This window comes from Metopolophium dirhodum, chromosome 9 (genome assembly GCF_019925205.1).
Source record: "Metopolophium dirhodum isolate CAU chromosome 9, ASM1992520v1, whole genome shotgun sequence".
NCBI lineage: Eukaryota > Metazoa > Arthropoda > Insecta > Hemiptera > Aphididae > Metopolophium > Metopolophium dirhodum.
In genome coordinates this window covers 8778031-8800895 of record NC_083568.1, presented here as the reverse complement: position 1 = coordinate 8800895, position 22865 = coordinate 8778031, and the positions used below count along the sequence as shown (strand labels likewise).

The following is a 22865-nucleotide window of genomic DNA, read 5'->3' as shown; positions in this document are numbered from 1 at the left end:
AATCTCTATTATTATAGGTACTTAAACATAAATAAGCATTATACTTATATACAGAGTGATTCACCAAGCATGCTCACCCACATTTTTCTCCAAGCAATACATAATTTATTCAAATTCTGATCCTTGGCATTATTAAGTTTGTTATTAAGACCATATTTTCAAATACATACTTATATCATTTTAGGAGTATCCTGTTTAGAATATCCAAACATAAAATATTCAAATGAGTAGTTTCTGAGTTATTAAACTGGAGGATACCAAGGATACAAGGATATTAGTCCTTAAAAACGGTTTTATAAAAATATAAAACATAATATGTAATAAGTACTATTACAATAGGACAAATTTTATGAATTATATAAGATGTTGATGAATTAATAATATTTATAACTCCAATGTCAAATTACCATGGGCCATCTTTCAAATCTATCGGCTATTGAAATAGGCGTGTTATCCTTCTAATAAAATAAAATGAATCCAAAACAACCCTTTAGAATTTTGGTTTCAATAAATCAACATTTTCAAAAAAAGTCACTTGTTAAATAATTCCTATGGATAAAGGATGTTAATTAAAACATTATGAAATCAATACAATTAATTATTTCATACATTATTTTTATTATATTTTAAATGTGTCAACATATCGCATATTATTACAAGTTTAATTCCATACATAAAAATACCAATAAATGTATAAGAGTACAAAATTTGTTTATGCCTTAAATCAACAAAATAAATTTAAAAATAAAATGTACGTATATCTAGGTACTTGGTAAAATATAATAATTTATATAAAATTAAATGTTAAAGTTTAAGACTGTTATGGATGCTCTAATAGTATAATATAATCGGTATAACGTTATTGTATAATGTAAATCCACATAAATTAAATCTTAAAGAATTTACAAAAGGTCAGGTTTTGCATAATAACATTTAAAATATTCTCATATTAATCATACTATTATTATCATGTTATAAACGAATAATACACACTTTTATTAATTATATCCATTCGAAACAACTCGACGTTGAGTGACATTTCGAGGTTCGTATAACACACAAGTTACAACAATCAATCTTGTACTAAAGTACCTATATGAAAAATATTACAATCAAATTAATGAGCCGTAATATACCTACACACTGTTTTTAGGGACAGATTTTTTTTTTTCAAAACTTTTAACACGATTAATGGATTTTATTTTTAACTAAACGCATACAAAAAAAAACAAATGTGAGTAAGTATAATATATTATTACTATGATGCATTTTATACCATATTCTAGTTGAGAACAAAACGTTTGATAGCTTCGAGAAAAAAACTCAAAAACTACTCGTATACGATTTTCGTATTTATGTTCTGACACTTCAAATTGTTCAGAAAAATGACCCTTTAAATAATTAATAGATTTATAGTGGGCTCTTATTTGAAAAACGAAAGTTTGCATCACCGCAGGACTCTGCTTAAGTATAATACAATAAATATCAAACATTTTAAAATATAGTCTTTAAGTATATTCAAAAATTCCAAACATCAGATTTTGAATAACTGAATTATTAAAAAAAAAAAGGTGTGAACATGTTGGTGAATCACTCTGTATATGACGCATACAACTACAATTCGAAACTATAACGGTCAAGTTCTATCTTATTTTTGTGCACCTACCTAATATTATACTTATTTTGTGATATTATCGTACGACGCAAGATAATAATATTATAATGACGAAATAAAAGTAATTTTTATTAATTACTGTGACTGTTATCGATATTCACTCGACGTTATTTATTGTCATGTGAATATACAATACATGACGTCTAACTAGACACCGAAGAGAGCTTATAAAAAAGTAATACTGCGATGCAGTTGAGGAAATCAACGGAGCAATAGTGTAATTCCAAGTATTTTTTATATCGACTCGGCGAAATGACGTAGGAAGTGTATAAAATAGAAAATAACAACTATTATTATACGCCTACAACTAAAGCAATACCTGCGTAGAGAGGCGAAAAATAAAAAAAAAAATACATATAAATACATCATTGTCGTACAAAACATAATAACAATATTATACTGAACGGTGCCCGCAGTTCATCTGACAGAAAATAAGTCGCATTGAATTCGATAATAGGTATCACCTGATCGTATTGTCACTGCTATTATTTGCTTACTCGTAGGTAATATATTATATTGTTGTCTTTGTCATTTATTGTATGCATACAGCAGCAGTCGTGTTATTATATAATATGTCTCGTATGATTGAGCGTATTGTCCGCGCAAGAATCGAGTCGTTTCAATCCATTTTTCATGACACACGTGGCTAAAAATGTGCAAGCGTCCCCCTCTTTTACCCCTCCACATGGGTGAAATCGTGAGGGGAGACCCGGCCCACCTCCAAAAATGTCACTATGTACCGGAGACAGTGGCGTAGCCAGGATTTCAGAAAGGGGGGTGGAGGGACCAATAAAAAACCTTATATTAATGGAGAACATATAATAATATTATATTATAATATTATTATTGTGTCCAATCTTGTCCAAGTATGATGTTAAACTTACAAGAAAAAGCGGTATTTTTCTTTATTGATATTATATTCGGCAAAAATATGATCGATTGGGGAGGAGAATGTCCTCTACCCCACTTTACGCAGGCTACCCCACTGATTGGAGTGTATTTTTTTTTTGCTTTACACTTGAAGGCGTTCGCAGCTTCTACTAAGACTTTCTAACGATCCCTGTCATCGGCATCCTCTATTACTACTGATTGATCAGTTCTTTTTAGATCATTCTTTACACGGTCCGTCCATGGTTGGCGCGGTCTTCCTCGTGGTCTCTTTCCAGCTGGATTATTGATTAAAACTGCATTGATCAAATACTGCTTACCCGCCCGTCATACATGCCCAGTATAGTAGAAAGTATACTACACGAAAATAATTCATAATGATATATTATCCGTCCCACACTTTTTGTTCTTACCAAGTCACCAAACCTAAGCAGTTTAAAAGACTTAGCGTCATACTTCATGTAGGTAATAGGCAAACAGCAAAGGCAAGAATATTTAGGACCATTCGTTTCGGGCGGATACTGATTGCTTTAGACTTTGACGACTTTTTTTCCATGAATATTATAGTAATTTTGTTACCTGAATAGGTACGTAGTTAATATGTGGGCGCCCTCACTGCATTTTACCAAGCTCAGGGGTTTCAGCAACGTCAAATGCTACCCTTTTGTCATCCCTCCTCAACTTTTTTGTATTTCGCGTTCATAAGGTTTTGTTTTGCTTTATGTAAATCTTAATGGATTTCATTATCTAGAGCATTACTGGCATTATGGTTGAGATGCGTCGAATGACGACATTTTTTTTTCCCTTTATAATTTCGCAAATTTAATTACAGTCTTTATTCAAATATTCTACGTACAATTTAAATGCGTTTTAATTCGTCCACGCCAGCCTAAACTAGGGTATACCACGGGAATACTTTTACGGTTAATTAATTGTCCAACCATACAATTCTTATTAGTTATTCGTTAATAATTTATCCAAACGTAAATATTCTATAAACATATAAACAAAAAGTTAGAACTATTCAATATAACAAGTTATTATCATGTTCGTATTAATTATTCGTTTTGGTATTTAACTTCTTTTTTTTTTTTGAACTTAAAAAAAACATCAACAGCAAAGGTTATTACTTTTCATGTTAAATACATAATAAGTGATTTCTGGTCCTAAAGTTGTACAATTAATAATATGTTGTCATATGTAATTTCTACCAACATTAATATTATAATTATCATTAATAAAGAGCTTACATTTTATTATATATGTCAGTCTTCCTTAGGAAAGCTAATATATTTAATGTGTTTTGTTCATGTTGAGTGGAGTATTGAATTTTCTGAGTTCGTCGGTGTATTTATAGCACTCTGTTATTATATGTTATACTGTTAGAGTATCCCCACAGACTGTGCATTGAGTGGGCTCCACTTTGGCCTTAAGGAACTTTAGTATTAATTATTCCTATCGATTTAGTCCTTTTTATGTATAGATACTGGAAAATACTTTTTTAAACGTATTTTTCACGAGACAGGTTAATTATTATACTTCGCGATTTCTTAGTTGTGTGAGATTATGAAGGTTGTTATTGTTTATTGTATACTATAATTAATGTATGCATTTAATAATAATAATTAATAATTTACCCCCGTATTATCCTGCTTGTTTACTCTCTTCAGATACGCTTATTGTGCTCTGAGCATAGATTGTGTATTTCTTATAAAAAAAAAAAAAATGAATAATAATATTTTTTTTTTGTTAAACTTTTAACAGACATCCAGGCACAAAATTTTTCATTCTAAAAATATTTAACTTGAGCTTCGATGACCTTGAATTTCCTCTTAAGTCTTAATAAAATGTTTTATGTCTGTTTTAAAATAACTGATCAACAATGTTAATTTTTCATATTATAGAATATAATGATATGATAATAAGTAGGTGTGTGTAATAAACACGTATTTTGCTGTATTGTTAATCAACACTTTTAATGAGTTATTATGAGCAGATTGATTTAACTATTTTGGCGGTCACGGTTTCTAAAAAACATTATTGAATTTCTGTCTCTGTGTTTGCTTTTTCGAGGGACTATGCTTCAATGAAAAAAAAAACTTGAGTGGTGACGTATAACATAATAAATGGCTGGTATTAATTATAGTATTGACTATTCGCATAACCTATCACGATCACCATAAAACGACCAAACAAAAATAAAATTCCTACTTATTGCCAAGACACGTCTTGATAAATGTGAAAAGTTTTCGCATCGTCACTGTAATTTATATTTACATGATATCACAGCATTCACAATTTTTTTTTAGATTTTTTTAGATTTCAGAGTTTCACTCGTATATGTAATATTGTTTTCCAACGATTTATACATATTTTATAAATATTGAAAAACGTAGGATTACCTACTTCAATGTTTATGACTTGATGTGATTATTCGTCAATAATTTTTATAGATAGGTTTATCGAAAAAGTATCAAATATTGCTTTGATTATATTATTGTATACAAGCAGGTTTAGTAGCAGGCTCAAATTATTCGATCGTTTTATTCAATAATGTTTGTGTGAGTGTTACGCCATTCTCGTGAAGAAATCATTGTTGGAATTAAGTTAAATAATTGTACCCTATCGTTGATCGGATTTCGGAAAGGGATTTAGATGAAAATATAGAGGTGCGGTTTTTGTAATGGAAACAACAAATAACAATAAATAACGGAATGAAATATTTAACTTACAACACAAATAACAATATATGTAGGTATACGACCAAAGGCGAGGGTTACTAATGTTTACGGATGTAGGTTGTATATTTGGTGTACCTACTTCATAAAACATAATATAATACTTTTGTATTATACTGTTTTTTGGATGAATAATGGACGATTTTAAATAGATAAAACAGACGCGTGTGGGTACGGTAAATTATAAGATTACCTTTGTATATTATTATAGCCGTTAGGACAATTTTTATAAAACAATTTCAGAGGAATAACATTGCAAAAAAACCTACTCGCACGTTACAGCTGACATTATGCTTGTCAATGTGTCACGATGATAGTAGAGCGAGAAAACCGTTCATCTAATAACAGGCTTTCAAATTTATTTATTTTTAACAACTTTTCACAGAGTTGTTAACATTTTGGAAAACTTGCGGCACGATGATCCAATTATGTTGATACGCCGCTATCATTTTTGTCACTAATTTTAATTTTAAAACTATACTCGAACGTTCTTGAGTCCTGGTGTAAAATGCATTAATATGATTTTAAACATTCAACATTTTTGGCGGAATGTTGATCGTTTTATTACACGTGAATCGTTTTTTTGTTTCGTTTTTAGACAAATTGATAATGAAATATAATTTAAAAAATATAAAAGTGACTACTCGCCGGTAGTTTGATACCAGGTGATGCTTAGTCTTGCAAAGTACTTGGGTAAAAGTATTTGAGTAAAAGTTTTCAAATATTTTTTAAGTACTCAAATACGTACTGTCGTATTTAGAATACATTTGAAAAAAAGTACTTGGGCATAGTATTTGAATACTTTTTTAAAAGTATCTGTATTTAAAATCAAATTCTATTTTTTTTTTAATTTTTTGGTCTTACTTTATTTACAGGGACGCCGAATTGAAATGAAATAATACAAATTTGAAATTGTACAAGATTTTTATCTATAGATCGTTGATCGTTGCATTTTGGTATATTGTAACATTTTTAGTGGCCTATACTATGTATGACATTTTACCAGGTAAAACACACTTAAAAAAAAAAAAGTATTTGAAAGTATCTGTAAATATTTTTTTTAAAGTATTTGTATTTGTACTTAATTACTTTTCCAAGTATTCAGATACGTATTTTAAATATTTTTGAAAATAAGTATCTATATCTGTACTTGAATACTTTTTAAAAGTATCTTTTACAAGACCAGGTGATTCTTTTAAGAGGACGTAACACCCGCATGTGTTATGATATAGACCGCAGTCCGAGTAAAAATCGCTCAATTTTGGTTCTGGAGTAAAAATACCTATTATAAAATTGAATTGTGACAATATTTCTGAGGGCAAGTCGTTGCGATTTTTCCATTATACTCAATATAACGTTAATTATATCGTTTAGAAATAGTAATAATTTCAACGTTTTTAAAATACCTGTAACTTTTCAAAATTAAAATTTTTTTTAAAAAAACTCAACGTCTTACCCTCCAAAACATTGTCATCTTTTAATTTTGTGATGGGTGTTTTTATTCTAACTCCAAAATTGAGCGAGTTCTAGTCAGACTGCGTAACGCGTTTTGTCTGTGTCGCACGTACGTAAGACGGAGACGAGTAGACAACACATAATATGTGTCTTGTGTCACATGTGTGACGTCCTCTTAACGTGTCACACTCATTATACCGAAAACAGCTATATTAACGTTTTTGAACACATTATTTTTACATGATTTGAAGTCATTACGATAAAAGTAAAGATAAAATTTGTTTTGCAATAATTACTTTAAATATTAAATCGTGTGCGAAAAAAAATGTTCAGTAATATATAAGTTTTGGGAAAACCAAGAGTTTCCTGCGTTATGAGAATTTCCTGGTTCATCATAGTAATATCAGAGCGAATTCATCGTGGTGGACGGTTGAGACGATGTTAAATGCAGTTAAGTTCCTATCCGCACACGTTCCAAACACACATTATCATCACTCTATCGAAAACGTTCCATTCATCTAATAAATTTAAAGTCTCACGCTTCACCTGTTTCACCGAACAATTTTAGAAGGACGTACGATTCTATATAATTATAGTTTCTTTACCAGCTAATACCTATACCTAGGTATAATATTATGTTCGCCTTCTCGTAAAACCGTATTTGCCAAACGATCGACTGACTATATCCGTAGTCGACGTTCATTCCTGGAACAGTTTGCTGTCCTATTGAACTGTAAAGATGCACGTCGGACAAACATATATATTATTATAATTTATTTCTTATTTATATAATATATTTTTCTTATATGACGTCATCCCATTCACCGAATCGTGTCTCTATGCAATTCCAAAAGCATCTAAAAATCGATCGTTTCAGCTGTGGTTGCAAAAATATACATATAATAATATGATGTGCCTTTTTTGTACTATTTCTGAAACTGACACAACAGCTAGATTATATATTTTATGATATATTTTTCAGGCACCATCGTATTATTTAAAAAAAACTACATGTTCGTATTATTGCATCTCGTATTTGAAAAATATTGATAACAATTCCATAGGTAAAATGTAAAAATAAAATGATAGTATTAATTTATTTTACAACATCCGATTGAACAATCATCATTACTATTATTATTATTTATAAACTATAATAGCAAACTGAGTTAATATTTTTAATTTATTATCTGTGTGTTTATCAAAAATAATATGTCCTTAAATTCTTTCAATTTAGTCCAAAAAATATAATTTGTAATAATGATATTTACACGGTACAGTCGAACATAGCGTAGGTACATAATGTTATAATACGAGAGACATAATGTTCCTTCAACAATATTAGAACATTTATTCTTTAAAATGTGATATTTTAAGACGATTCTATTGACAATTTTATTATTATGAAATGAAGGGAAAAAAGTACTAAGCAAATTCCACAAAATATACTAATAAAACTTTTGTCTATTGACTCCACGTTGAATTACTATCCTACGCCATATTTAATTTGAATTGTACCGATGCAGGCGTATGCTTATACCTATCATAATCGTATTATGACAATATAAATAAAATATTTAATAACAGTTGGAATTTTCATAACAATCGGTCATTATAATGTCTTGCTAAATTTGATTTAACTGAAAGCTAGCTGGGTATTAAATAACAGCGGTTTAAAGAATATCAATTGTAATAACGACGCTAAATATTTTTATTTTTTAAATTATTTTAACTGGCATAGGTATTTAAAGATTGAATATTGATTAAGTTTGGTATAGCGTGTGTGTATTTAAAATTTTAAACCATTTCATATTTAAGAATTAGTTTATTGTTTTGTATCAATTAATTTCGTATGCATAATATAACCTACATAATATTATTATCATTATATTACATTAATGAAACTCATAAAACGCTTTAAAATATTTAAACCTCTGAATACTGTGACTGTATAGTATATTAAGTATTTATATCAATCATCATTCATCATCATTACCGATGAAACAATTAAAAAAATTAAATTTTCACTACACATCAATAGATACTTACGTGTTCAATAGTGAAGGAACCACAAAACTGCAAAGGATTGACTACAAATAACTTTTTTTGTATACGTCAGAGTATATTCAAAATAATAAGAAAGACAACCTTCTTATTATTTATCTTCTATTCTTATTATTATTGCATGTTATGGCAAATCTTATAGACTCGTATTGACAGGAGATCTGAACAGCTTATTGTATGCAATTGAAAAATATTATTCTTTATTAGGTAGGTACGTATAGGTAGTTATTATTTTACGATAATATTTATGTTATGATGTCATTATTATTATTTAATAAGAAATTTAACAGAAATCTAAAAAATATTAAAAATAATCTGTCTTGTAAAAAATATCTTTTTTTTTTTTAAATTAGGGTTAAGGCTTCAACTACTAGGTCATTAGCCTGTGGTACTGTAGGGGAGGGTACTGTAGATTTGTTTACACGTGCGTGTTTGTATTGGCAGAATTTTTTATTTGAGCACCGGTAGGTATCTGCCATGCCCGGGTGGGGGATGGTGGCACTTGTTCTCTGGACACCGAAAAATATCTTTAAAAAAATGTTTAAATAGTAAATTACTATAGAGTGTCCAAATAGGTACTTATATTTTAGTAGAATCATATACGAAACTGTAGTCTACAGACTGTAACCAACACATAACTAAAGTTTAATTAAATATTACTATTTTATCATGGTCTCGAATACTTATTCGAAGTATGAATGTTATATAAGTAAGTATACAAAAGCGACCTAGGTACCCTAAATGGGTAGTGTATGTAAACTATAAACTAAATGTATACGAATATGTATAAAGCATTAAAGCTCATAATATATATACAGAGTGTAACAGAAAGATCTGAAAAAAATGTATGCTAGTTATACGTATAACGAAAATTGTGAAAATTATGTAGATAACCAAAAATTTATAAAATATACTGATGTCAGGAAATTCCGAAAAAAAATAATTTTTTGAAAAAAAGTTATTACGTTTTAAATTAATTTAATGCAAAAAAATATTGATATTTAAAAAAATTCTAACATATAATCTACTATTGACTTGGATAAATATTTTTACCATGAAAATTGTTCTTATAATAAGATTTACAATTTGTCTATTTTGAAATTTTTCAAAAGACTGAATCAAGTTTAAAATTTAAAATGTTCAGTTTCAAGAAATAAAAACGAAAAAAATTATACTTTAGTATAGAGTGAGTGTTTACAAATTTTACAATATAAAAAAAAATGTTTAAAATATCGATCATAACAAAAGTCATTTTATTAGTCAGTTATTTCTGTTACATCCTGTGTAATATTTAATATGAAAAAGCAACATTGCTCTTTTACTCTAATCAACATTAAAATTCAGTATTATAGATTCCGAGTGTAGGTATAGCGATTAAAGTATTTTATTTTACAACGTAACATTAGCCACATACCTTTACAAAATAATATATTTTCCTCTCAATTAATCGCATGTACAAAAGAGGTAACAATAGGTTTTTACGATAAATGTAATTGATACAATTATTATTGTTATATTGGCACTAAAGCGTATTGTATACGAATACTACGCTAATAATTCATACAACATTTAATATTGCAGACAAGTTGTCTGGACGTTGTGGAAAAAAAAAGATATTCAATCGAATCGAGTATTTTAGTATACAGAGCATATTATTATTATTATAGGCATTATGTAAATTCGACCTTATTTTATTGTAAAGTATATTTCAGTTTACAGTTATAACAATAATAGTATACAGTTATTACATCCCGTTTGTGGAACTTTTAATATACTTTATAGAATATTATTCATCTATTTGATGTAGGCACATATCCGTACAAACTGCAAACCATTGACACAATATTATTATTATTACTTATTGCGTCCGAAGACATAATTCATTGCTTCTTATTACTACCGAACGCATTTTTTGCCAAAAAATATTCCAAATGTAATTGTGATTAAAACTTTAAAATGTGTAAACACATAACTTTGATTAAAACTAAGCCAATTCGAAGAAGAATAAATGACAATAGTCCACATACCATACCAGAACTATATATAGGCACAGTTCACTATTGCAAATTTGAATTTAACTGTCCTGTGGTAATGTTTTTAACACGATTAAGCTTTTATAGTAGTTGTTAATTGTTATTATCTGTTCGTATACGCTCGTGGCGTTTAAACTTAAAACTTCAACTGCGTTAAAAAAATTAATATAGTTTGCGAACTTTGAAAACCACCAAATCAATACTTCCGAAATGTCCCGTGATATCTCAACTATTTATGATCCATGTGAGTTAATCGAACTTATTTATTATCTCCCAAGTTTTTTCACAGTTAATTTCCGTGACATACGACGCTGCTCGTCTCACTCGCGGTCGCCATACCTATACACGGTAAATCGTCGTTTGAAATTTATTGCCCAATAATGGCCTAACACTCCTAATGGAAAACGCCACTGCCAAATGATGCTTTGATTTCATAAAGTAGGTGATGTAACTAAATATGGAAATTCCATTACCTCGCCACTGGAAAATGTAGCAGCATAAATCGTAAACTAAATATAGTTTGCAAACTTCAATAACCACCAAATCAATACTTCCAAAATGTCTCGTGATCTTCAACTGTTTATGATCCATGTGAGTTAATCGAACTTATTTATTATCTCCCAAGTTTTTTCACAGTTAATTTCCGTGACATACGACGCTGCTCGTCTCACTCGCGGTCGCCATACCTATACACGGTAAATCGTCGTTTGAAATTTATTGCCCAATAATGGCCTAACACTCCTAATGGAAAACGCCACTGCCAAATGATGCTTTGATTTCATAAAGTATGTGATGCAACTAAATATGGAAATTCCATTACCTCGCCACCGGAAAATGTAACTCGATAAATCGCGGAACACTCTCACTGATATTAACAAACAAATATTAACTTCCGAAATGTCTCGTGATCTTCAAGTGTTTGTGATCCACGTGAGTTTACCAAACTTTTTATATTATCTACCAAGTTTTTTCACAGTTAATTTTCGTGACACACGACGCTGTTCGTCTCATTCGCGGCCGCCATACCTATACACGGTAAATCGTCGTTTGAAATTTATTGCCCAATAATGGCCTAACACTCCTAATGGAAAACGCCACTGCCAAATGATGCTTTGATTTCATAAAGTAGGTGATGTAACTAAATATGTAACCATTACCTCGCCACCGGAAAATGTAGCAGCATAAATCGTAAACTAAATATAGTTTGCAAACTTCAATAACCACCAAATCAATACTTCCAAAATGTCTCATGATCTTCAAATGCTTATGATCCATGTGAGTTAATCGATCTTATTTATTATCTCCCAAGTTTTTTCACAGTTAATTTTCGTGACACACGACGCTGCTCATCTCACTCGCTGTCGCCATACCTATATACACGGTAAATCGTCGTTTGAAATTTATTGCCCAATAATGTCCTAATACTCCTAATGGAAAACGCTACTGCCAAATAATACTTTGATTTCATCAAGTATAGGTGATGCAACTATATTATATGGAAATTCCATTACCTCGCCACCAGAAAATGTAACAGCATAAATCGTGCAACACTCTCGCTGATATTAACAACAAAAAGAAATTTATTTCGCACCAGCCAAACGCCCATTTTTGGTCCGAACAACTTTTACGTTGAGAATAAATAATACTATGCGCGTACAAATTGTACGCTCTAAAAAACATTAATTTGGCATTATATTTTGATTTTCAATTTTTCATACTCTCTGCGTGCAAATTATCGCCGGTACAAAAAAAATTTTACTGCGACCACGAATATTGCCCGTAAATAGTGTTAGGTACAATAAATAATAAAATACAATGACTAAAGCGCTAACCTTGGGTCCAATATTATAGACCAATTAAAATACCTAAAACTTATTATTTTTTGTACCTATACATAATATAATTATTATGTCTTTAAAAATATAACTTTTAATGTGGGTATATGGAATAATCAATAAATATAACAATGATTAGTGCACAATATGACAAACTATATAAATATTCCTATTGGAAAAAAAACTGAACTCTTAGAATGTATTGTTGTATGTATATTATTACTATTAATATTATATTTTTTTTTGTTATTATTTTCATGTATTCTTTTATACTGGGTATGTACACTTACATAACATGGTGTATTGCAAGGGAGTAACTTAGACACGTCACTTGCACATGTGACTATGCGATTAACATAAAAAATGTGAATTTAAATTCAAAAACGTTTTTGTAGAACTTGTCCTTGTAAAATTGTAACGTATACCAATGTCATAAACCTAACAAATAAAATGAATAAATATTTTGGTCAAAAACAATATCCTTAGGTTTTGGAAATGGCTGGGGGGTAAGTTCAAATTAATTGTTCGGGAAGTCAACAGTGTGAAAATAAATAAGTATATTAAAAATAACTGTTATTTTGTGTATGTACAAAACGTGGTTAAAAAATATATGCTGTATAAAGTGTGTATCTTTTCAACAGTAATAGAAACAGACTACCACTTAAGATAAGAAAATCGGATCGACCATTATACCGTAAATGATACAAAAAATCCTGCAACACTCGAATTTCTGGAAAAAAAAAACAAAATAATGTTGAAAGAAACAAATTGCCAATAATCAACAGAGGACAATTTACAATTTTTGAACTTAATTTTATATAATAATAATATATAGTTAGTAGTGCCTAGTACCTAAATATAGTTATGGAAATATCTCGGTGCTTATCAATATTAGTTAGAGGTTTTTGCTTAATTTATATAGGAGGTTTTTTAACGTCACGTGAGAGATATTTTAAATATTACAAGCTCAAATCTCCAACATTCCACAACACCAATCTACCGTTGCATCTCTACACATGTAATGTAACTTTGACAACATTTTAAATCGCATAGATATTTTTAGTAACCTATTTATTGTAAGTAACGAACGGGAGGTTTCATTTTTTTGGTTTCAATAATTTTACAATGCAGTTAGCACAAAATAGATATTACAACTACATAGCTTAATTCCTAGATTCGGGGGTACCAAAACCCTCAAAATCGTAAATTTCACACACAAGAGGTTTTCTCTTATTATAATAATTAAACGGTGCACAATATTGTATTTATTACATTATTATTTTTTTTCAGCGTTTATTGGCGGTCAATACTATTTTGTCTACCTAACGCAGCGATTAAAATGTCGAGTCAAAGAAAATGTTGCTGAGTTAGTGAGTATACCTACACAATATTGTACAAGTATATTAAAATATTATAAACAATACTTATTCGAAAACAATACGAATTAGAAAATAATAATAATAATTCGAATACTGTGAACGATGTGAGAAAAAAATGTCGATCATATATAGATAATACATAAAATAAGATCATTTTTATTCAGTGAATGTCAAGTTGCCAAGTATTCAATGTCACGCTCCTGACCCAATAAAAAATTAGTGAAACTTGATCAAAAAAAATATAACACAACGTATGCAGGTCACGTGCCATCGGATTTACCAAGTGCAATATCTCAATACCAAACAGTGGGCTACAATCCAATTATATATATATAATTATATATAGCATCTCAAATAACCGAAAACTCTTCCAAACAGTAATAAAATAAGACAATTAAAGTTTACAATTATTGAACCCGAATCGTTAATTTTTTTTACCCTATTCCCAACATCAAACTTACAAAACAATTTTTAACACAAAATATTGATTATATTGAATATGGGTACCTATTAAAAACTTTAAATTTATTCAAATTCAAGTGAATCTTCCGTAGTTTACCCTGACTAAATGATCGGACATAATATTAAAATATTAATCGTCGACTGGTATGTTTAAACAAATTTCAACAATTCATTATGCATCTTATATCCTTGTTTTTTTTTTATGTTAATTTTATAAACGTCAAGATTTCCCTTTTAATACAATTAAAAATGAGAATTCTACAAAATTAATTTCTCGAAACTCTTGCAGGTTTCATTCGAGAAATAGCATAATGTAATATAATCTAGTTTTAATTTTTTTATTTCTAAAACTGTATACCTAAATATTATAACTATAATAATGTATAATAGTTTTTTTTTTTAACTCAAATAACAATAATTTTTTTCGAACTTTTTTAGTGTAGAGATTTTCAAACGATTGACTTTTCGCATGATACATCATCATAGTTAGTTTTAACTAATAAATTAGATAGAAATTATTATCCTTCTGGTTTTTTTTACCGTTTGGCAATTGTATAAGCAATTTTTTAAGTCTAATTTTTAGTTAAGAAATTGTATGTATAATAGTATCAATCTATTAGGTACAAGAAAAAAAAATAATCTTTTACAAGCGAATTATTTCACTAAAACCATTTTCGAAAGAACTTGTTTGATTATTATTTCTCTCAAATATTTGTATACACACAGCTAAGTCGTATAATAAGGCTTATAAGCAACGTCGATGTTGAAATATTTAAATAATACCGTTATACTCTTAAGGTTGTATGGTTCACAACATATTTGGTATTTTCTGTGAATTACGTCATAAATATTTACATATCACCCACATAATTTTACTTGAGCAAAATGTTCAATAATAATCATGTCACCTAACACATTTGCGTAAATACACTCCCCGGAGATCATTAATGTAAATTATAAACATTAAAAGCAAATCTCAGACGTTAAAATTGGTGGGATTTCGCTGAATATTTCATGCAACTATAAACCCTAATAGAATATTGTCAAAATGGCTTTTTTAATATAAATTCTTTTTTTATCAAATTACATTCCAAGAAAAAATTGTAGAAATTAAATCAAAAATAAACTAATGTGCTTAGTGTTTCAATTCATAAAATATCATACAAAGAAATATTTAATAATCTAATACCTATACCTAATTTTCGTATTGATTATTTTAATTGATTCTTTGTACCTAAACAATATAATAAATGTATATACAATATTACAATACAATTTTATAAAATAATTACATTTTTTTGTAAAATTATCTTGATTGAAGAAAAATGTATCCACGGTACATCGGATGTAGTTATACTTTTATCATTGTATTTACTCTATAATGAAGCATTTTTAAGGATGATTATTAATTTATATAACAATACATTATACTCTACTGTAGTAATTATAACAATTATTACTCACAGGTGTATTTACAATACTTAGTATAGAATTTAAAAATTAAAATGTTTATATTATAATCATAATTTCACTAAGCAAATTTATCTCCGTGATTCAGTGACTAACAAATAAACTTGTTTCAAATATTATATTTCTATTCATTTTTTACCGTCTGAAAACTTAAAAAATGTACCTATAAAAAATGTCATAGTTTTAATTAAAAATGTAACATAAAAGCTTTTTATTGTATTTATAATTGATATATTTTATTAATATATAAAGTGTACGTTATTTTAACAAAACTTTTTTCACACATAATCGTAAAATAATTTTAATAAAAATAATATTATTTTTCCAACTATAAAAGAAATATAAGAAATTAAATGAAATTAATTTTAATCTTTTTTAATATAAAATATTTCGACAAAGTAAAAACATATGAAGTAGAGAGCAGAGAAAAATTGCAGACCTCAAACGGATATGCCAGGAATACCAGGAATAGGTAAAAAAAAAATTATTTAATTTTTACGGAAATTTATTTTTCTTCAAAGTGAACAAAAACGTCGAAACATTCGATATAATAAATTACAACTATTCAAATAATACTGCTTATAATGTATAACGTTTATAGTGATGTGTAATGACGTTTGTTTACATATTTTAAGTTTAGGTTTAACAGAAAAACAATATTTCAGATTATAAAAACGGCGTCGACCTTTAGAACTAAGCTGTAGGCAGTAATATAACTAACTAATTTAAATTATTATATAACTATTTTTTGATAATATTAAATTGTTTATACTACTTATGGAGTGTCTTTGTTAACTGTGAATTATTTAGTGAATAATTTTTTTGAAAATGATTATATATCTATTTCAAAATTCGAATGAATAGTTTCTCAGATCTTAAAATGTATTTGTACTAATGATAATATTCCTTAAAAATAGGTTGAAAAAAAATATAAAATAAATGTAATATTCGATCTATTATATTTATTATACTTGGCCTATTTTTAAAAATTGTCAATGACGATAAGTTAATATCAATCACTAAAATTTCCAAATCACCATAGTCCCATAACTTACAAACCCTTCCTAGGTATACTCAAAGTTAAGCAATTCAAAAGCTACTCGTATGCATTTTGATTCTGATACGTCAAAATTTTCAGAAAAATGATCCACTAAATAATGTAAGTAGAAAAGAAAAGTTCTCGATAGTTGAAAAACAGAAGTTTGTATCTCCGTTGTAACACTCTGTAGCATAAAAATCTCAAGAATTTGAAAATATGGTGTTTAAGTATATTTAAAAATTCCTAAAATAAAATGTTGAATGAGTTCATTATTTAAGGAAAAAGGGGAAGATGCTTGTCGAATTATCCTGTCCATATAATAAATGAATGCGTAATTATTAGCAATAAATTTTTCTATGCAACTTTGTAAATAATTTTGTAAGTGACTTATTACTGTTCCCAAAATAATTTGTGCGATGTATAATTGAAGAATAAAAGACTACAAACTGAATTCTAGAATTTAATAATACATTTTATTTCAACATGCCGATAAATATTGCATTTATAGCTTCAAAATAACTCAAAATAGTTATCTATATAATACAGATAAGTAACTATACTAACAAGTATAAGTCACAGTGACGTAATTTTTGAATCATCAGAAACATAGCGGTACCTGCTACTTATAATTTAGTTAGGTATTCATTCTGCTGTACAAAAATGAACAATAAATATTTAAAAGTACTCTTTCAGCAACAACCTTTTATTATAACTTTTAGAACATTTCAAGTTTATAGTAAAAAAAATTTAATATTATAAGACATTTAGATTCCAAGAAACTTTTTTATTAAGTCTAATATATACATTCCACAGTTTTTAAAAGATTTTACATGATTTTTATAGAAGTTTTAAATTTTAACATTCACGGAGTACAATTTATTTTTATTTATTTCTTAAAAGTATGCAATATACCATACTTTTTTTTTATGTATCCTTGAACAAATAAACAAATTTTTACAACAAATTTTATAGAAATGCATAAAATGCATAGAAAATAAATTACTGTGGTAGTTTGAATAAATTAAATAATCAAAAAAAAAAAATTACCCATCATTTTAAATCTTATTCAAGTTCAATAGCAATGCGTTGCAGAGATAAAACTGCAGTAAATCAAGCATAAGCAAATAGGAAGTCTTTAAAATGCAAAAACTTCGATAAGGATTGTATTTTTGTAGTTGTATAAATTAGTATTGTAAACGTACTAAAATTGAATTTCACTGTACTAATTAGCGAAAAAAAAAATGACATGAGTACCGAAAACATTTTATTCTATATTCGATGATGATGATTGATTTATTACAGATACGGCTTAATTATAATAAATCAATAATTATTGAACTTGAACATTATTTTTACCGTCTTTTTTTCAGATACTCAGTCCAATATTTCAATGTTTTTATGATGTTATTCTAATATTTAAATTGTATTATTTTAAAAGTACATATTTATTGATTTGCGGTTATAAATGTGAAAAATAATATTATGTCTAACAAGATTTGAATTATTAAATAAATACTTAAAAATGTTTTAAGTAAATTACCAGAGAATTACATTTTTACCAAACATTTATTATTCAATAACTCAATATTAAAATAATGGAAATAACGAAAATACTACTCACATGACAAGCTTTTATGTGTTGAGTTATTTATAACGTCATATAAGAAATAAAAAAAAAGTTTATATACCCATCTTTTATAATGCTGTTATCCTGTCTTAAACCTGTTCATCTTGTTCTATCATTTAAGGGGTTGGGTATTCTCGTGTGTTATAAATTATTATTTTTCATACATAGATATAGGTAGTCAGTAGGTAGGTACTACAATATTATATATACTTTAATGAAATATGTACATAATTATGTGTCATGGTTAGAATTTTTCGATTAAGTTAAGTTATTTCTATGCACAGCAACAGAGGTTTTTTCAAATTATGATTATAAAATAAAAATATGAGAAACTGACGATTGGTTTTACAATTGTACGTAAACAAATAGAATTATGGATTTCTATTCAGGGTATTAGTAAGTCTTAAATTTGAAAACATAACTGAGACATTGAGTTCTACTGTTCAAATAATTATACATTTAATCTATATAGATATAGATCCCAATTTATTAAACTACCCGTGGTTTATATGATTCTTCATAACATTGTAATAAAAATAAGTTAAGCATAGGTACTAACTTATATTATAATAGCTATTATTTTAAAACATAATATACCCAAAACTACAAAACGTAATAAAAAGTTACTATAATATAGTTTACCTTATATAATATAATATACCTTATAGTTTATTATCCTATACATCATATTTTGTATACCTAATCATGTTAAAAAAAAATAATTTTAAAAGTAAAAACATATTGTCACAGCAACCGAAAGTTTTAACGATTATAATTCCAAAAATAGTTCACATTTTGGTTTTGAAATCATATCACGTCTATAAAATAAAAAAACACAATTAGTGAACCTTTTAAAACTCTAGGACTATTAAAAAGTTGTATAATGTAGGAAATAGAAATATTAAAAGTTTTGCTCGACAACAAGAATCGGAAACCAGATTTCCTGCAGCGTATTTCCCGGAAGGTCACGGTTCTTCGCGATAAAACTATTAGAAAATATAAAAATTAAAGTAACATCTGCCTCCAATCCCAATCTATATATATATATATATATGTATACGTATTTTATATTACAGTGGTTATTATATTATGAAACTTTTGAAGTACTTACTTTTCTCAAAAAAAAAAAAAAAAAAATAATGATGGGATAATACGTCATAAGCAACAAATAAAACGTATACTACGAAACCAATAAATCGTATCGAAGAAGTAATTTTTCTTTTATTAGTAGTTTAATGTGATTTTATTAGTTTCGACATTTTAGCGAGACTATTAGGAAAATAAATATAAATCAACGAACGAAGTGTATAAAATATAAATCATATTATTCTGTAATCTGTCCAGACTCCCGAGTTGCCTAGATAATATTATATAATTAATATTGTACTGTGTCACGGCTTGTATGATTTTCAAAAGATTATACGATAAAAATATTTTATAGTACTTATATATTGTGATTAGCGTGACCAACGGAGAAAATTATTTTAATGAGTCGTCTTTAGAATAATTGTTGGATGGGGTAACGTGCGCTGAGCGGAAATTAAAATTTCTAAAACTACCTATTATCGTCACGGCGGTCGTTTAAAATTTAAAATTTAATTTTTCTTTTTCTCTGTACTATATTGATAAATTGGTTATAATTCAAAAGACGAGAAAAAAACGCTGGATCAAATACATAACAATGGCAGTATCAATACTATCAATGTACAGTAATAACAGTGCCGGATTTAGGGGTTGCTTGGGAGCTGAAACACCCGTCGTTCAGCATATTGAACTTGTCTTTTATTATAAATTACTTAGATATTGGATATCACGTAGAAGTTGTCAGAGCCGTGCCAAGGGGGTGGCAAATGAAGCAAGTGCCCTAGGTGGGCAAAAGTTGTAACATTTCAAAGGGTGGCTAATATTTAAATATGTATGCTAAATATTGTTGCCCTGGGGCAGCGATGGAAGTTAGCAAGGCACTGGAAGTTGTAGAACTAAACATATTAATATTATAGACCATCAAAAAATAGGTAAAATTTGTTTTTACCCCAAAGTTGTTCGTGATGAGTACTTAATGAGCTTTACTATTAATAACGCACACTAGGTACCCCCCATAAAAAAATCTCCTAGATCCGCCACCGAGTAGCAATAACGTATGACTTCTATACTTTATATTCGGATCAGCTGATTCGTCAAAAACAAGTATACGCGGACTAATTAATAAACGTCAGCAAAATTAAGTATTCTCCCTTTCGCTGCGCATGCGTGATTCAGACTTTGAATAAACGGCAATTAATTGGAATAAATGGCATGTGGAATATATAGACCGGGGCCGCGTTGATGAAATATAATTCACGATAATAATGTAAATGTAAATATTGTCGTATAATGTTATAAGTCGATCATCAAATAAATATAAGCAAAACAATGTTTTAGAACATAATATTTCCCGTGATGTTGTCTACGATTATCTCGTTCGTTCCAAGTCTGGAGCACACATCATGCGCAGAACGATCTCGCTGACACGGCTGTTTATTTAGTCATGGCCCATGGGTATACACTGTACACAATATGATGCCATACGCATGACGCACATAGTCTTCAAACGATTCGGCGCCCGTTCGATTGTATAACAAATAGACTTATATCTGACATTAATTGTCTTTCAAACGAAATAATTAGCAATGTTGTCCGATCGCATTTCCGTTGCACATTAAACACTGACACGGACGTCATCAATTATATCGCCCGCCCAGTGTATATTCACTCGGACGAATAATAATATATTTTATGTGTAAACGAATCAGTGAATAATGGCGGGGGCCGACGGTCTTATCCGCCAGAATACGCTGTCGAATAACACAGTACGCGCACTGACCCGAAAGAACGTTTTTAACGCGGACATTAATACTTTATTAAGATATTAACTTGGGGCGGTAAATTTCGACATCGTGAAATACGACCCCGGGGCCGGAGACGGAGTTTTGTCACCCCCATCGCTCCAATTTCTCAGCCGTCGTCCCGTTACGTCGTCCGCGGAGATCTCTTCGTCGTCGATATAATATTATAATCCGACCGAACAGTTTTCGTACCTAATAATCGTATCACGAGCGCGATTTATATAATATCCATATGGAACGCGATTTTTTTATTTTCATTCCGAGACAAGTAAAGCGGGGTTAGGGGGGGAGAGGTATATTTTTGACCGCTTGATTCTATATACGACGTGCAAATCGCCAAAAAGTGTGTCGAGAGTGCAGAACCACCAAAAAAAATGATATTCTATGGGAAACATGTTCGTGAAGAACAATACCCGTCAATGAAGTATTCATTAAACGCTGTACCGCCACCTTCCGCCTGCCTATGCGATTCGGCGAAATTAATTATCATCACTAATAAAACCAAAGTATAACCATCAATATGTAGATCAATAATAATAGTAGCTTGAGAAGCAACACCGCATACCTCAAATTTTAATTTGAAATAATTATATAGTATTTTTCTTAACATACTTGATTAATTTTCGAGGTTAAACGATTGGTACCTATATGTTAGCTAAATGTTAGTTATTTAATTAGGAATTAATCGACTGTGAATATTGAATAAAATTAAAATATACTTAGAAGTACCTACCTACAATCTATACGTCATAATATTATTAAAAATTAAACTTATTTATCAATAATTATAAATAGTTTTGACTTGTGGTCTTGTGTTAAGACTAGATATCATTTAATTTGTAATAACTAATAACTACTCATAAAAAATAGTTTGTTTAGAATTATGAAAATAAATCAAACAATAAATATCAAAAAATTTCAAATAAAAGAAAAATCAATAATTGTAGGAAAACGTTTACCAATACGGTACACTCATAATTTAGAAGTAGATTTAGAAGTATACATATACTGAATTAAAAATACAATTTTTTTAACAGCAGATTAAAATTTAAATTTTTTACCAAAATTAATTTATTTGTATTTTGGATTTCCTATAATATTTTGTTTAATAGTATTTATACCTATATCTACTATTAAAATAATACTAAAATGGGTAAACGGTAATACAAGTACACAGTTTTAAATATAATTATGTAGGTTAAATTATTATAAATGTGTAACTATATAATATCAAGAGATTTATCTAATAATAAATTAATATGAGAAACTATAAAATTATCATAATATTTTCAAGTTTACGAAAATTAAAAATTAT

The 22865-nt window shown here is 28.4% G+C and overlaps 1 protein-coding gene across 4 annotated transcripts in view; it reads left to right on the top strand.

Annotated features, from left to right (window-relative positions):
* Window positions 1-22865, top strand: part of LOC132952368 (RYamide receptor-like) — a 121555-nt gene that overhangs the window by 49766 nt on the left and 48924 nt on the right. For 3 of the 4 annotated variants that reach the window (XM_061024651.1, XM_061024653.1, XM_061024654.1), the window contains exon 2: window positions 13979-14058. The gene's annotated coding sequence lies outside the window, so the exon portion shown is untranslated. Of the gene's footprint in view, window positions 1-6176; window positions 6308-13978; window positions 14059-22865 lie in introns of all 4 variants that reach the window. The other variant, XM_061024652.1, reaches the window with a different exon arrangement.